This window comes from Cupressus sempervirens, chromosome 8 (genome assembly GCF_028749045.1).
Source record: "Cupressus sempervirens isolate cs-2001-9-10 chromosome 8, ASM2874904v1, whole genome shotgun sequence".
In the NCBI taxonomy this organism is placed as follows: Eukaryota; Viridiplantae; Streptophyta; class Pinopsida; order Cupressales; family Cupressaceae; genus Cupressus; species Cupressus sempervirens.
This window is the reverse complement of record NC_143125.1, coordinates 46,736,802-46,752,770: the sequence shown is the minus strand read 5'-3', so window position 1 is coordinate 46,752,770 and position 15,969 is coordinate 46,736,802. Positions and strand designations below refer to the sequence as shown.

Genomic DNA, 15,969 nt, shown 5'->3' with positions numbered 1-15,969 from the left:
CTTGGGGGCTGAATTAGTTATCTAAGGTCCAAATATAAAAATAAAACTTTTCTATGTTTAGTATATCGATATCTATAAAACCTTGTCATGCATACATCCATTATATCATTCAATGCTTAAACTTTGTAGGTTGATGTCCTAGGTCAATTTTATTTTGCAAAAATGTAAACATGAAACAACATATCAACATTCACACAATTTGAGACAAGGAATTTATGTGGAAACCCAATTTGGGAAAAACCACGAATAACATGCTAGCTCTTCTGAAGTGATATCCTATGAAAAGCCAACCCTATTAAAGGTTACAATACACACTACTTAATGTGACCTAGTTAAAGGATCTCAATCACCCTATTAAGAGTGAGCCTTGTTAGAGAAATTTAGACAATTCCATTACAGTGTTACTTGGTTAAAGGATTTACAAATGACTATTAGGTCAACCTCAATCCAAAGGATTTACCCTAGACTGATAAAATGATTAGAAAGTAATAGTAAGGCTTGATATGAGAACAAATTATAGCTCACTTGTAGATTATATATCTCTATTTTAGTGCTCCATTCTACTTGGCATTCACACATTTCATCTTTGATAGCTTCACTAGTACATTTGACCCCAATTTTGACCAAAAATTTTGACCATCTAATAAATTGGGGTCAATTTGGTCCAAATGTGCAAGGCAACATCATGAATTTTGTTAAATGTGAGCTTGTGTTGGTCAAAATTTTGACCAACATGGGCTCACACTATGTGAAAATTGAAAAAAGTATCATTTGTCGCCCTAATCTCATTGTTACGTCACCCAAAAGAGAGCTCGTGCACTGAACAATTTTCTACACTATATTTTGTGACCAGGAGTATGCACCAAAAGGGTTTTATAGCTTTAGCACCAATAGGGTTTGACATCTTGGGTTCTTTGGTGCTTGTTTGTAGCAGAGGAGAGCTTGTGAATGCTTCATAGTTGATCCATTGAAAGAGATTTCAGAAAGAAGGTAGTGTGAAAGGATTAAATAACAGCTAGAAATGTTGAAGAGTCTCCTTCCTAGCATTATACAAAGGTGAGTTGAAGTTTTGTTTTATAGATTTGTTTTATAGTTGAAGTTTTGTTTTATAGATGTGGTATCCATTTGATTAATTCATTCAAGAACGAAAAGAAAATGAGATAATGGGTGATCAAGAAAAGTTCATCATACAAGACTAACTATTAGTTTTGAGTACAATAGCAAGATGTGTGGTATGAAAATGAATAAGCTCATCATATTAAGCATCAGGCCTAGAAGGGATCAACTACTGCCAATAATATGATTCCTTACCATTATCCAAAATCAGGATTTCCCAGATTCCATCATTGATCATCTCCACAATATTTGTGTCTCTCATCATCATGATTATCTAACTAATTTATTTCAGTCATGAACAAATCAATTCTTATCAAAATCAGGTAATGCAACTTTGTCCTTCATCTTAAAGGATGAGTAACTTTGAGCCTTACCAAGATCCAACTCTTGATTGTCGTTGAGATACCTCCATTTAATGTACATGCAAAACATATCCTAGTTCAAATTAGCAGCTTGATATAATATCAGAGTAGCCCCACAAAGATATGGATTTCAAATTAGACTCCCAATAAAGTTGAAAGTTGCATACACCAAAAATATTCCTATTTAAAGTTGTCCATGATAATCCTACATTAAAATTTCTTAATGGACAAGCAATCTTGTAAAAGCAGACTGTTATGCTCTGCTAAACTGGGATTGGCAGCCCTTAACAAATGTTGAAAAAAGAAGATTACAGTCCTTGTTAATAATATATCTAAATGTTGAAGTGAAATATATGTTAAATGAAGAAGCAATTATCATAAGGAAGCTATGGATAGATGAGGAAGGATCATCGTATAAGAGGAACAATTATATTAAGCTTGAAGAAGTATAGAAATCATCAGTGTTTTAAAGATCCAACTACCCTTGCATCATAGAGAATATGTATTAAACTAACAATTACTTTGAAAACTTTAAGCCTTTTTCCTTATTTCCATTTCTCATCATACTCTTAATAATCCACCCCATTTCTACAAAATCATTAGTCATTGTAATTTGCGCTTTGATTGCTTGCTTTCTTGCCTTGTTTTGAATATATTAATATGCCCTATACAATGTTTTCCTTTTTTTGGACAAGACATTTCTCATTTTCTTTGTTCCCTAACTTGAGTTTTCAAACTAGTGCTTATAACAACCTCCTAAGATATTCATAAATACTAGTAATCCAAAAGCAAGGCAAACAAATTTGATGAGTCAAAAAATAGAACACAAAACTATCAAAGATCTAATCAATGGTGAAATCCAAGGTATTACCCCTATCATTTCTAAACTCTAGACAATTCAAATTCCAAAATTCTCAAAAAGAATATCTATTATAACAAAGTTGAGTATCCCTATCTAATTTGCATCTACTATCCTCGTGTATAATTACAAACTTATCCATACTTACAACATTCATTCTATACACATGTATGCATCTTACTAGATCAATCTAGATGAAGCTTAGAAAAAGTCAAAATAATAAAATCAACTACTAGAATAACCTACAAATCTTTTACTATGCAATCGAGCCAACTATGCTAGATAGTTTGAGGGTATCATGCCAATGTTAGGGTTCTTAGGGATGAGCAAAGGTGAACAAGTGATGAGAATATTAAACTTCATCAATAATAGAGTCTTCGGCCCTCTAAATGCTCAAAGGGCCAATTGACAAAAAGAGGTTAATGGTTTCTATTATTGGTAGCCTTTGGAAGACATTACAAGAAAGCAAAATCAAATTCATGATGTTATATAGATGTTTCACAAGATAAAATCTATACTGATGAACAATACACAAATTGTCTTGGCTTTATTTACATGAAGAAAACAATAGAGAAGTTTTCATTCTACCAAGTATAATGTACAACATTATAGCATGCCAAAAAATAATGTGAAATGTCAATTTAATTAAAATCCTAAAAATCTCACAATAGAAAGCAATTATGTTGAATAGGCTCATTAGAAAACCTTTCTATCCTACAAGGCAGGAAACATATACTACTTAAAGCTCCAAAGTCCTAAGAGAACATAGTATCTTTTAAGAATAATTCTCATATTCAATTGGACTTTAGAGAACCCTCTAGCTCATGGAAATTATGTGGAATGAGTTTCCAAGAAGCGTCAAGAGGTATCTAACACTAGTACATTTGAGACCATTTTTTGACCATTATTGGTCAAAAATTTGACCCAATTTTGACCAAACTTCAACCAACCCATTGGTCAGAATTTTTTCAGTTGAAATTTCAACCAACCTTCTGGTTGGTCAAAATTTTGACCAATACGTTGGTCGAAAAACCTCCATAGCCATGGTGCAAGTTCTGCCAGGAATTGGTCAAAATTTTGACCAATGAAGGTCAAAAATTTTGACCAATAAAGGTAGAAATTTTGACCAATGAAGGTGGAAATTTTGACCAATAAAGGTGGAAATTTCGACCAATGAAGGTCAAAAATTTTGACCAATGAAGGTAGAAATTTTGACCAATGAAGGTAGAAATTTCTACCAACAGGTAGGTGTAAATTTTTTTTTAGGCATTCTATAAAACAGTCACATGCCTTGCATATGATATGACATTTTGCATGCATCCTGCACTCTCTCATCTGGCTGATGATGGATTACAGAGAGTGATCTGAAACCATGATGCTAAAAAACACACACAATCAAATCCAAAATGAACTTGCATTACAAATGGATTGTGGAAATTTGATATTGTTAATTTTGCATGCATGTCTACTAGGACAAATATATGTTTAAGTTGTGATTGTCCTGGTAGACATGCCTGCAATTTTACCAATATCAGATTTCCACAATCCATTTGTAGTGCAAGTTAATTTTGGATTTGATTGTGTGGTTTTTAGCCTCATGGTTTCAGATCACTCTACATAATCCATCATTAGTCGGATGAGAGAGAGTGCAGGATGCATGCAAAATGTCATATCATATGCAAGGCATGTGAACTGTTTTATAGAATGCCTGAAAAACACTGACAGTAACTAATAAGAAAAATATATAATTAGTTATACGATTGAGAAAAATCATGTACCAGTGAGTTGGTCAAAATTTTGACTAGATAAATTTTGACCAATGGGTTGGTCAAATTTGGTCAAAAATTGGGTCAAAAATTTGATCAATGAAGGTCAAAAAATGAACCCAAATGTACTAGTGCGAGTATGCTCGCCAAGTTAACTCTTTGAGTTCGGTCATCGAGTCACCCCACCAAAGTGCCTCATCAAGGTCAATCTTTAGGTCCGCTCATCGAGCTTGCTCACCAAGTCAGCTCGCCATGTCGCGTCTCTAAGTGGCCTCGCTAAGTCGGCTCGCCAACTTGCCCCACCAAGTTGCCACTTTAAGCCCACTCACCATGTTAGATCGCTAGGCCGGCTCCCCAAGTCAGCTCACCAAGCTAACAATTGAAGTATGCTCACCAAGTCTATTTCTGATTCGTTGTCTATAGCTTAAAACAGGAATACATCTACTAAACAAAATACAAATCACTCAACAAATTTGAATGTGGTAGAAGAGTGATCAACAACACAATGAATTGAGTCTATAGGTTTGTGGCATTGATGGCACTTGCTGGTTTGAGAAGAGATTCAAAAGGAGGCTTGGTTGAGGATGCATTTCAACAGCAAGCAAGAGCGAAGACATGATGCATGCATCACTCTGATGAAAAGACTGGCAACGAATAACATGCAAACATATGCTTATTTTATAAACTTCAATGAAATCTATTTTCTCTTGATCAGATCAAAAGACTGCAAGACATCACTCAAGGCATTCGCATCATGATCTTAGCCAAATTACAGGAAGTCGTTGTAATCAAATTACTTTCTTTCAATATAATGGGAGGAATCTCCTTTCACAACAATTTACCAAAAACAAAAAACTCAAAACATGTAGAAAACAAAAAGTAGAGAATGCCATTTAAAGAACTTTTTCAGTGTGCTGAAGAAAGTTGGTAGGCAATACGGTATAGAACTAGATTAAACATATACCCACCATTTTAATCTCAAACAAGACATCCACTGAATTGTTATCCTATTTTAAAACAAAATCAAGATTCATGAAACTACCAATTTAAAAGGTTCATAGTGCATTCTATCCATTAAGCAAAGTGCAAGTTGAGATAAAATTGTTTGAAAAGTAACCTTCCAGAACACGTGTAAAATGAAACGTACACTTTCTACCAAGTTTGGATCAGGGATGTTCTACTTCTAGATGAAGATGTTCTGCAAGTCTAAAATAAAACTATAGCTCCAAAATCAATGACAATTTTTCTATTTATAGTGTTACTGCTGCCACAAACATAGGAAATATACATAAGAATATGCCCACTATTTAGAAACATTAGACAGTAAGACACGAGATCTTGAAGGGAAAAGAAGAGGAGGTTCATAGAACTAAAATTACAATTAATGAAAAAAAAATCATTTTGGCATATATGTGAAAAAGGAAAACTCGCACAGTCTAAGCCAAGGATAAATTCCATTTTAATTTCAGGCTAGGCATAAAATGCATTCACCAAGCACAAATGATTAAATAATATCTGGAGCAAGTCTTGATCTATTTCTCTAAATTTAATAAAATTTGATAAAATTTGATAAAATTTGAACCCATCATCCAAAGAAGAGTCTTGCTTATCAACATGATGTACTTGGAGATTACCATTATCTCTACTTGTCTAATAAAAATATCTGGCAAGCTTCAGACCCAATAAGAAATAATCATCCTAGGCCTCAACAATTCTACCAAAAAGATCTTTGTGCGCACACAACAAAGCCAACAAGACAGAAAAGTTCTTTCCAAACACTATATGGCATAATGTAACAAGGGAAGGAAAGTTTTCCACTATTTCCTCTGGCATTGCAGATACTATGGAGGATGCAAATGCAGTTGCTACACCAGATTTCCTCTCACAATCTATATTCTCTACAAGTGACAACACTTGGGAAAGAGATCATTGAATAGTAGGATTGCCTTTTTCCAAAAAGTGAGTATCTATTGATTCCAAACTGGATCTCACTTTCTCTTTGGATAATATGCCTTGGGAAAAATGAAGCAAACTTCTCAATGGACTCCATTCACAAAGAAAATCTTCTAAAGCATGATCGGATTGATATACTTGATTGATTTTTGGAAGCAAAGTATTCACAATTGTGAAAGATAATGACCTTGAATTAGCCTGTGAGAGGAAATATCCACTTTTCAACATAAGGATCTGACTTCAAACTTAGAATGAACTATATGAGGAAGAATAGATACACACGTGAGCTTGCAAAAGAAAGTTCATCACACTAGCCACATAGAATGAAATCATTGTCTGGTGGGCAAGCTTTTGACTTTTGGAACTTGACTCGACAACTCGAAGGCACTTTTGCAAGACACAAATCACAAGAGGGCTAAAATGTGGAGGTGAAAGATCTACATAATTTTTAATGAGTAAGTTATTAATCAAAAATAAAAGAGTAAATGAACAGACAAGAAACTTTATTATACAGGCCCAACTAATAATTTTCACTTTTCAGAATGAAATTGTGGTTAGTGTCAGACATCTGTTTTCCATAATTCATTGTGCATCAGCAACTACTCATCAAAGGCTAAGAAAACCATGTAGTGTTTGGAACTAGGCTGTTATTTTCTTCAAGTCAAAGGGATGAAATCATTTGAAAGAAAAAATTATTTTTAAAAAATATATATAATTAGTGCTATAGTTAAACCCAAGATAGACAAGTCATTCTATGATTCTAGATATTTTCCAATAAAAGAAATGGACAGACATGAAATGGACTATCCACTCTAATTTGTGGAAGCTCCCCTGACAGTGCATTTGAAATATCTGTAGGTAACTCCAAAATTAAGTTGTGGGATCATATCAGTGGTTAGTCAAAATTTTCTCTTGAATAGGGTTGTGAGGATATTTTGTCAGCATTTGGTTCCTAATTTACTCAAGAATTGGGGTCTGATAATATTGTCTTACAAATTGTTTATTTTACAATGGAGTTGTATCTTCTATTTTATTCCTGACTAATAGAAGTTTATCTAACCCTGAGATGATCAAATCCACTTGATAAATGTTAATCTCTCTTTAAGTTTTGCACTATTTTCTATATTAGGAATAAGTCAATTCTTGAACTATCTACAACTATTGATTGCCTTGTGTTTCTTTTTATTCTTGTCAGAGCCTTCATTCAACTCTATCTACCCTGCTTGTCATTCCAAAACATAAGGATTTATAATTTTTTCTCTATACACATTATCTGCCATCAAACTAGTATGCTTAATGTCCATTTTCCCATTCTCAATTTTTGTAATCTCCCTTTTTATTGATATTGGTAGAATCATGGTTGAGCCCCATGGTGTTGTTGATATCATATCAAGTGGTTGTGGATTCCCTTCAGGAGTAGTAATTCCATTTATTGGTACCAGAGTTTGTGATGGTAAAAATGGTGCCAAATGCTTCTTTACTCCTATAGGCCCCATACCAGAGTGTAGAATGTAGAATTTCTTCTAAAGATTGAGATGGCATACATCCACTCCAATTCAACTCGAGCTAGTTAGTCCAACCTGCACATTCATGTTTGCACCATCCATGTACACTTGACTATCATTGTCATGAATGATTTAACATATCTTATTTAATACCCTCCTCATACACACCATGCATTGAAGGATAGGTAATCATAAGTGCTAAAAGGTTTCCTTATTTTCCTCTACATCCTTCATTTTCTTTAGCAACAGTTCAAACAACAACAATTTTCATTCCACACATTGTAGCACTTGTAGGATTCATTCCATGAGTTGAGACAGTAATGATAGAAGTTTTGATGCCCATCTCCCCTTGCTTAATGATAAGCATATAACCTTTACAATATCAAGGAATGGAGCATCCTCAACATTAATAGTGCCTAATTTCTTTAATCCACTAATAAATGCTCTCGCCAAACCATGTACACATTCTACATTTTTTTCAATCCTGCCAGACCATGATAGATTGCATACATAGAAGCTATATTGTAATTAATGCTTGTATCATGTAGATATTTCTAGTGGCATTATATTGCCTGATGTGTTGCTCCCTTGTCTACATTTCCATCCTTAGCATAGGATTCCTATGGGAATCCACATTAACTCCAATAATCCTACCAGGCATCATTCATTTTTACTCTTAAGATGTAACCAAGCAATATAAATGAGGGGCCCCCATAGTCCAGGGGGACACCAAATCTTTGAGAAGACCCAAAGATGATATCCACCCCAAATTCCTCAGGAGGCTTCAGTATTGTTAGTGTAGAAAAATCAAAGGCCATGACAACCTTCACACCATTAGCATGAACATTCTTGAAAAAATAAGAGTAATCAATAACTTCCCTCTCTATCCTAGGGTGCTGAACAAGAACCCCACAAACATCCTTGGAACTATAATCAAAGTACTTTAGATCAGATTTCATGACATTCAACCCCAACCAACCTACCCTTATTTGGCACACATCAAATGTCTAAGGATGAGAGTTACTAAAAATGATAGAAGTCTTCTTATTATCTTTGGTTATATCGTTACATATCACAATAGTGTCAAAACTAGTAGTGGCCTCGTCCAAAAGAAAATCATTTGACACGGGAGCCTAGTAAGATCTAATATCATGTTCTAGTGATTCAAAAAAGATTCTAGTATATCATGGAAACCATGATAGGAGGGGACAAGGGATGATGATGGGGCTGAAACCTACAATAAATTATACTCTATTAAAAGTATTAACTTATTACTATGAAAAGAAACATTTCACTTAACAAAAACTAATATATCAAGTACCTCCATTTGAAGAAAAATTATCACTTGTTTCTCGAACATCATGGATACTTAATTGATGAGTAAGTATTGACAATAAAGATGCATATTTTTTTAATCTCTCACGTTTCCTTTTTGCATTTTGATCTTCTTGGAGAAGTTCTTCAATCTTTGCTGTACTCTGAGAGCTGTTTGAAGTAGAATTGAAAAATAATATATGAGGAACACAAAAAACAAATATAACTAGTACCATGGTCATATTAGCCACATGTAATTAACCTTCACCTAACAGAGCTATAAAGTTGAGTTAGCATTTCCTCTTTGGCTTTCTCAACTTGGCAGAGCACCACAGCCTGTCAATCATTGAAGGAAAAGTTAATACTCATGAGAACCATACAGAAGAATGCCTATTTCTGTAGTGCTTTAATGCAAGGATGTTCTAAGGTTCTTACTTTGGGTACATTTGCAGCAAGACTATTCAGAATAGCTTCCACATAACCACATACTTCCTGAGACATCAACCTCAACTCCTCCTCTGGATCAACTGGTCACCTGGCCATTGTATCCTAATTACAAAGAACATGAATAAACTAAACATTAGCTTTGCCTCAATATTTAATTTGTGTCTTGTTAGATAAATTAAGACACATCATGATCAATCAACTTTACAGAAGGAAAAATCCATTCCTAGCATTTTCATTAAATAATTAATAGAAAACCAGCACAAATGTTTTTTACCACATTACATAAGTTTGTTTTAAGAATGCAGACTGTAAAGCGTAGAGCTACTAAAATTTTATTGTAAAGCAACTATGAGAAATAAATTGGAACATTGTTGAAAAGTCATGTGAGCTCCATATGAATGGATATTCCTAATAGTACATGAGTCTGTGTCTCATCTCACATTCAAACTCAGTGACCTTCATTACCTAAGTTGAATTCCTTCTAAAAGGTAGCAACTAAGAGATAAAAAGATTTGTATGGTTGATAATTGACAATAGTTCCATAGGGTAGACTAAAGGGGAATCTATTTGTCCATCTCACATTCAAACTAAGGTTTTTCATATCATCTCCACAGTTGAGTCATTGTCTTTACCTTTGAAATTCCCCTAACCCATGGACTTACTTGGAGTAATGTGCATGTTTGCCAGGCTGGAAATCCTACTTCCAATGCAAGAGGACTTCTCTGAAGGTAAGTTCAGCATTTTGGACATGGGCATTAGAGCTGAGATACTATGTTCCCAGCTTGACTTTTGACTGTATGAAATGATTCCTGAGACAATTTGGCTCAAAATTAGAGAGAAAATTGGGACTTGAATTAGATTTGATAGTCTTGTTTCTGGCACGGGCATCCTTGAACCTGAGGAGGAGCATCTTGGCAGTCTCTTTGCCCATCAAAAGGCAGGTTGCTTCATCCTTTGCAAGTGAACAGTATCACCACAAATTTTTGTAAGTGTCTCTAATATCTACAAAAATAACCAGGCAAATATTAAATCAAAGTTATCCATCAAAGTCAATCATAAATGAATTCTTACTATAGTAAATTTTTTGCACTCAGAATTGAACCAAATATCTCAGTAATGATAACTTAAAATAAATCAAAATGTATATAGAAATTTATAATATTATTCAATACTAACCATCAGAGAAAGAATGTGGATCTTAGGATTCTTATTGGCAATGCGTTTCTTAATTGCTTTGATTACTTCCTTTGCTTGTCTATTCCAACACAATCATATTGACCAATATAGACCCTTCATTACTATCACCATATCCAAATGTCCATTTATAAGAAAGAATTTAGAAGACAAAGTTGTTAACCTACTTTATAAAAACCATACCAACATCTCTTATGCGAACTCTATTCATATAACAAAGATGGGATTACATTCTCTGAACATGGACTACCATTAATGCATAATACAGAGCAACTACCAATCAAATAATGTCAAATTGGATTTACAAAAGAGGATAACAGTGTATCAATATTTGCAAAGCATAATCAAGAAATTTGAACCTAAGGTGGATTAAAGCAATTTAGCATGATTCTATGCCTTGTAACTCAGAGATGAAGGTATTTCCAAATATTTTGTATGACTTCTCATGTTAGACAAAAGATTATACAGACACATCTTATAAATATAGCCAAGATAGAATATATGACAAAAGGAGTAAGATTTCTTTGTGCCATTCAAGGTTCTTGGATAGGCAGCATGAATAAAATGAAATGCTTTCATTTCCTTAAAAATTCTTGAAATCCATGTTTGATTGTGACTACCATACATGTTGATCTGAGCATGCATGGCTCCCAGTTACTGCTATGATATAGTTTAAGATTACTACTGTAACTGATAAGTGGTGATGTAGATGAGAAAATTTGGATAACAGTTTCTATATGTTAGGTGTCGAGAAGCTTCACTTTACAATTTAAAAAATGGTTCTACCATACATGTTGTTTTATTTTGTGTCATCTTGGAAAACATTGGATCATTCATGTAAACAAACCTAACAAGCTCTCTTGTGTGTTTATACTTAAGTTCTAACGTTTCTTTTCCAGCCTACACTAGAAGACTCTTCTGAAAAGTAATTCAACATTATAACATAATCATGAGCTGTGAAAGCATCAACTGTACCAAATCCTTACATAGCTGAAAACTATATAACCCATCACTGAAAAGTGATCAATATTACTCAAAAGATGCATTTGTTAAAACCATTGATTGATTAAAAGATGTACATCTTGTTTCTAGCTCGTACTATTTCCATTTCTTAATCTATTAATTCTTTGAGCTTGATTGTTCTAACACCATGCATAATGCTTTTATTGTTCCTTCCTAAATAGGCTCTGAAAGGTATCAGAGAGAAGGTGCATATTGTAACTAAGTTTGGATTGACTTGGAGTAATGGAGAATTTGGTGTGAAGGGAGATCCTACATATGTCAGGGCTGCCTGTGAAGCAAGCCTCAAGAGGCTTGATATAGACTACATTGATCTTTATTACTAGCACAGGGTGGATATTACTGTACCCATAGAAGCTACTATAAGTCTTCGGATTCCAAACCCTTAACCTTGCACCAAAATACTATTTTGTCATGGCGCTGTAAGTTTTAAGATTCAAAATCTGTACTACTATGACAGGTTTTTTATTTTAATCTTATTTATAAAATTTTGGGAAATGGTTTTTCTCCAAACAATACATAGTTGAATCTTGAATTTGATTTGATGTTAGAAATATATTTTACATATCAATTCTTGAGATTGATAAGTATGAAATATTTTCTACAGCAAGTCAAATTGTGATTTTACTACAAGGATTCAACTGTGTGGTTTTCTAGTGAAACACATTGACACAAGTTATTTTAATAGTGGTTCACAATAACTCATTTTTCATAAGAATGAATGGAACACGTAGTACTCATTACATTTAGATGATGCTCATAAGGTGAAGCATTAAGCCTTTCTAGAAGGTCACTAAGTCCAATACTACTCCAACTTATTGTCATGAGAGATGAGTTCTTATGAAGCTAATGTAACATGAGTCAATGAATTTGTCTCAAAAACAAAAAAATCAAAATTTCAAACCTCTAATTTCACTAGAAAATATGTGTCTAATAATCAAGGTTGTATGGCTTTGGAGGGCAAGATTGTATCCCTCTGGCTCTTTACTGACACCTAGCAAAACATAAGAAATCTGATAATGAGGAAATCAGTTTTCCTTTTATACAGATGGGTGAACTGAAGAAGTTGGTAGAAGAGGGAAATATAAAATATGTGGGTCTGTTTGAAGCCTCTGCTTCAACAATCCGTAAAGCCCATGCAGTGCATCCAATCACTGTTGTGCAGCTTGAATGGTCTCTCTGGAGTAGGGATTCTGAGGCCCAAATTATTCCCACCTCTAGGTAAACGTTGTAATGATATAATACCTCAATAGTCAACGATTCAATGTTTACTTTATAGATTGTAGAGAACTGAGAATAAATATTTGTGAATTGGGTTCACAGTATATACCAAAAGTTGAAGTTTTTAATAAGATTTTTTTTTTAACTTTGTTCCATTTGAACTTAGATAAGGAATACAAGCTTACTTATATTTATTTTATTTCATTTTATTCCATTCATAGGGAGTTGGGAATTAGGATTGTTCCATACAGTCCTTTAGGCATGGGTTTCTTCAGCACAGGAGGAAAACTTCTTCAAAGTGTGACAGATAATGACTTCGTAAGGTAAAGGATAGGATTTTTTTTTTTCCATTTAATAATTGTACCATTTTAAAGATGATCTGATGTTGAGTTCAAACATTGAGACTGAACAACAAAGTAAAATCTAAAAAAAAATCTACATGACAAGACTGACAATAAAGGTGAAAATTAATTTGATTTGATTTTTTCATTTTTGATTGTTTCATATCATAATAATTGATCTGTTAAACAGGGGAATCTGAGGTTTTAAGGTGAGAATCTTGAGCGGAACCAAGATCTATTACTAAAGCTAAGTAAGATCAGTTTAAGAAGAGGGTGCAACCCAAGCTAGGTTGCTCTTGCATGGGTTCAAGACCAGGGAAATGATGTTGTGCCCATTCTTGGAACCACCAAGATGAAGAACCTGGATGATAATATCTTCTCTCTCGATAAAATTGATAGCAGATGACATGAATGAAATCAAAGCCATCTTTCCTGTAGATGCTGCAGCTGGAGACCGACACAGAGCTGTTGATTTGCAATTGACCTAAATAAATTTAGAAATGCCCCCATACAACACTCTCCATTTAATTAAAGCACGTAAATTTTTATGTTCCAGAGCATAACATTTTCAATTGAGCTAGATGAATAAAGGGCTCTAAAGAGTTAGCATCGTTAAAAAAAAAAGAATCTAAATAAATGGATTTTTTAGCCTTGTACTATATCAGTTATAAATTCTTATTATTGAAAATGTAGTATTTTTAAAGTCTATTAATAGAGTATTTTCAGAGCCTATTAATAGAGAGCCTTTGGTAAATGACTCTATAAAGAGTTTTATAAAATTGGTGGAAATATATTTCGTTAATAGTAATGATACTGGCATTTTAACATTTATGCATGACAATATTTATGGACTAGTGATAAACCCAAACCCTTCCACATGGATCTTAAGCAGGAGTTAGTAATAAAGATCCAATAAATGAGTTGTAATGTCTCCAAGGTTCTCTTAGAGACTTCGATATTCAACCATTGTTACTCCACATAACTTGTGGGCTTGGACATCAGGATAACAATATGCCATTTATTATCAGTGCATGCCAAGGATACATTAGAGGTTTTCACCCCATATGTCAACAAATTCACGTTTCAAAGTAGATAATCTAGAATGTCCATCCGGTGCCAATTACATGTTTTATTATCAAGACAAAGCACAAGAACCCATAGCTACAAATAAATCCAAATTTCCTTGAATTTCCTTGAAACAATATGAAACACACTTAGAGAAGTGGTATAACATTGAATAAGACCAATATTACAGTACAAAAACCATATAAAAATCTCAAAGTCTTTCTAATACAAATTTCAAACTCGTTTATGATCATATTAATTTAAACAAAAATAAGTATATAATGGTAAGAAGTTGCATGCAGAAATTATTTATAATACTGCATTCAAATTCATTGATATGCACAGAAGTAGTGCCATGTAGAGTGTGGGAAGGGCCTACCTTGTATGGGTATGTCTCTCTTGATACAGAGGTGTGACACCTGAGAAAGAAATGGTAGCCCTCATTCACTATGTTGTGTACATAGATGTCACTTTTCTTGATACTTTAGAGTCTTAGACACTAATAAAATTATTGTAGGGAAAGTCAGTCAACTTACTAAATCTATTATGACACCTCCATTCTAAACGGCATTATCATATTAGAATTTGTGATCCAACGTATTGAAGAAATTACCTTAATATTGAAGAATTAATACAAGTGATGTTGCAGGTGTAGTGGGATTGCTTCCAAATTCTGACTCTTCCACAATACCACTCTAAATATATAGTCCATGTCTAGTTCCTTTGTGCTCATTCCATTAGGAAGACTCTAGTCGAAGGAGTGAACCAGCGAAGCCAAAATTAAATGAAGCATCTTATCAGCCAAAGGAAGCCCTAGGCATATTCTTCTCCCTACTCCAAATGGTATAAGCTCAAAATCTTGTCCCTTAAAGTCCACAGTAGCTCCCTCTCCCTCCAAAAACCTCTCTTGCATAAATTTGGAAGGCTCCTTCCAACACAAAAGGATCCCTCGCAATCGCCCACACATTAACCCATACTTGTGTGTCTTTGGGGATCACAAACCCCCTATTTCACAAGATCTTGATGCTTTATGAGGGATCAAAAGAGGAACAGGAGGATACAGTCGAAGTACTTCTTTCACCATTGCATGAAGGTAAGGTAGATGATCAATATCAGATTCCTCCACTCTTCTACTATGACCTACAACCTCCTCTAACTCCCCTTGAACTTTTTCCATTTTATCTAGATTATGAATGAGTTTTACCATTACCCATTCTATTGTTGCACTAGTGATGTCGAAACCAGCAATTAACAGATCCTGCATTATCAAAACACCCCATCCTCATTAACCAATTTCGCCACTCTCATCTTCAACCCTAACTTGGCCTCCTCATTAGCAGATGACAACATTGATTGCAAGGATTTCATTAACACCGCTGCTGCCACACCCGTCTCCACGCACCCCCTATACATAGATGCCCCTTTCTCAAAAACCTTCGCCTTTGCCTCCTCTAGCCTGTGAAACCCTTCCTCCATTTTTGTCCTCAACAACAATGAGTTTTTCCCACTTTTAAAAAAAATTTAACATATGAAGCCCGTGTTGGTCAAAAATTTGACCAACACGGGCATGGATTTTTTTAAAAAGATATTTTTCCTTGCATATTTCGACCAATCTAAAACATTTTAATAGATGGTCAAAAATTTTGGTCAAAAATTGGGGTCAAATGTACTAGTGTAAAAATACACGACTCATGTTGCTCATATGATTAGAGGATGAGTACCTCACACTTCTTGAATTTTAGAAGTTATATCCTCTGTCTACCATTTTAAAGGAAAATGAAGCTTTTCCTCATACTTCAAGAATGA

At 34.1% G+C, this 15,969-nt stretch overlaps 2 pseudogenes; one reads left to right on the top strand and one right to left on the bottom strand.

Moving 5' to 3' along the window:
* Window positions 1-8,874: 8,874 nt before the first annotated feature.
* LOC149541537 (dynamin-2A pseudogene) lies at window positions 8,875-9,376 on the bottom strand (annotated as a pseudogene).
* Window positions 9,377-9,992: 616 nt separating this feature from the next.
* Window positions 9,993-13,586, top strand: LOC149541536 (putative aldo-keto reductase 2; annotated as a pseudogene).
* Window positions 13,587-15,969: the final 2,383 nt, after the last annotated feature.